The 2,500-nt window shown below is 40.3% G+C and overlaps 1 protein-coding gene across 6 annotated transcripts in view; it reads right to left on the reverse strand.

Moving 5' to 3' along the window:
• The window catches only part of LOC135103483 (G-protein-signaling modulator 2-like), an 83,199-nt gene that overhangs the window by 41,481 nt on the left and 39,218 nt on the right, over positions 1–2,500 (reverse strand). Inside the window, exon 1 of one of the 6 annotated variants that reach the window (XM_064009832.1) lies at positions 1,709–1,915. The exons of the other annotated variants lie outside the window; for them this stretch is intronic. The gene's annotated coding sequence lies outside the window, so the exon portion shown is untranslated. Of the gene's footprint in view, positions 1–1,708; positions 1,916–2,500 lie in introns of those variants that run through there. 6 annotated transcript variants of the gene reach the window in all.

A 2,500-nucleotide genomic window follows, 5' to 3' on the forward strand; every position in this document is an offset into this window, starting at 1 on the left:
GAGAGAGAGAGAGAGAGAGAGAGAGAGAGAGAGAGAGAGAGAGAGAGAGAGAGAGAGAGAGAGAGAGAGAGAGAGAGAGAGAGAGAGAGAGAGAGAGAGAGAGAGAGAGAGAGAGAGTTAAAAAGTAGCATTTCACGCTCCCCTTTCACTCCCATTCACTTCTCTTGACGGATTTTTAGCAATTTTTAATCCTCCATCTTTACCTTTAGCATGTTTATCGTCTTTCACTAAAATCCAAGACGAAAAAACGAAAAAAATAGCATTCCCACTCTACTGCTACTCTCATTCACTTTTCTTCTTTTTTTTTTCTTCCAATTTTTAACCCCTCCATCTTTTCGCATTTTCACCGTCCTTCACTCAAATTCACGAAGAAAAAAGAAAAAAAAAGCTATAAAACTTCTGGTAGTTAAACTAAATGAACATCTTGTTAGTGACGAAACTTGGGAGACAAATTTGTGACGACTTGGCGCCTCACTCTAATCAGCGCACCGGGGTTCCACTGCTAAATTTTCCTCTCCTTCTTAGTCCGGTTCTCATCATCCCAGTTTCCAAGGCCACGGAGATAATTACCCGCGTTCCCATGAGTGTTTCTCCTGTTAATGGTGTAGAAATGTTATTAATCTGTCGCTAGAAACAAAAACACCCTTGAAAGCCTCTTCCTATCCTTCTTAGTCTCGTTCTTCTTAGTTCTCACATCAAGACCATTTTCCAAGGCCACGGAGATGACTACCCGCGGTCCCAAAAGTGTCTCTCCTGTTAACAGTGTAGATACGAGTATGTTATTAATCTGTCACTAGAATCACAAAAAAACGTCCTTGAAAGCCTGGGTAACTTCAACTAGACCCTCTTGAATGTAGCGGAGGTGCGGGGCAGAAATGTTCAGAATATAGTCCTTAATCCGGTGCTCTTAAACGTTCCGCTCCCTCATTAGGTCTCTTCTGTCTCAGGTCGCGTGCACTTAATCGGTCTGCTCTCTAATTAGGACTCTTTTCTGCCAAGTCCCGGGCTCTTAAACGCTCTGCTCTCTCATCAGGACTCTTTTCAAAGGCTACGGAGATGGCTGGTCGGGTTCTCATACCTGTTGTTTCCCAGTGATGAGCTAGAATTGCGCATCTTGGTTTTTTTTCATGTAACTTCTCATTACATCAAGAAAAGAATCAGCCAAATTGAAAGAAAACATGGACTTGTCACTTCACATCTCGTTCCTCAGTAATCTCTCACAATATATAAAGTAAAATCAACCAAATTCAATGAAAACTAATGGACTTGTCACGACACATCCTTACGTAACCTCTCACAACATATATAAAAAAGAAAAGAAAAAAGAAAAAAATCCGCCAATTTAAATGAAAACTGATGGCGGTATGGCAACACAATACAAAGCCACACTGAATGAAAAAGAAAAAAGAAAAAAAAAACTAACGCACTTGTCACATTAGCGTCTCCTCGCCTTGTAAAACTATCACTACGTTCATGAAAAGACCCCGTAAAAACCCAAGTAACTTCCCCATGAGCTTGTGAAACGTAAGAGACACCACGACGAAATGTTTAGATAAAGTCTGAAGTCGCAAATAACCTGAGTGATCCGCGGTGCAGCCTTCACTCAGCGCTTTCGATACATATTTGATCACGTAACCTTCTCTATACAAAGCAGAAAATGAAGTTTGAGCCTCTCCTCATCTGATTTGGGCCTTTCTGCGGGGATTACCATTGAGACGTGCTATTGTGTCACTCTCTCACGTCATGCACCACCAGCCACCAGCGGGAACACTCGGAGGGGATGCGCGTGTATGTCGCCTCGTCCACTTCCAAACAAACACTGAACACCGTATTACCAAACGTTTCTGCGTCTTAACTGTGACAGGATGTAGTGAAAGTTGGTGGGGTTTTCATGTTTTTTTTTTCTTTCTTTTTATGCTGTAGTAAAAAATAGTGAGGTTTTAATGGGTGTTTTTTTTTTATATATATATATTCTATTTAGTGGAAGCTAGTGGTTAGTAACGATTTTTTTTTTTTTTAATGATTCTAGTGTAGTTTAACAAAGGATTTCACATCATCAACAGAAGAAAAACACCCTTGAAAACTCAAATTATAATCTCCATGGCCTTTAAAAAAACAGGTCAAATAAGAACACACAACACTGAAAATACGAACTACGGATTTAAACTGAATTTACCACCGAGTAGCATCTTACGGTAACGCTGAAATATGTTAACAGAATATTGCAATAGTCAGAAACCCAAATAAATAAATAAATAAATAAATAAAATACAACAAAATAAATAAATAAATAAATCACTTCATCTCAATCTCCAAAGACGTGATCAATTTGAATTTCCGGTCTCTATCGCCAGCCTATCCCATTTGAGGCCTACAGGAGCTGAGGCCTATCTGAGGTGCGGAGGCCTATAAAGTGAGGAGGCCTATCTGAGGTGAGGCCTACCCATCGAAGTGTGCAGTGAGTGTGATGGGATTATTCCAGTCGCCTCTCTCTCTCTCT

The sequence above is a fragment of the Scylla paramamosain genome, chromosome 9, assembly GCF_035594125.1.
Source record: "Scylla paramamosain isolate STU-SP2022 chromosome 9, ASM3559412v1, whole genome shotgun sequence".
Lineage (NCBI taxonomy): Eukaryota > Metazoa > Arthropoda > Malacostraca > Decapoda > Portunidae > Scylla > Scylla paramamosain.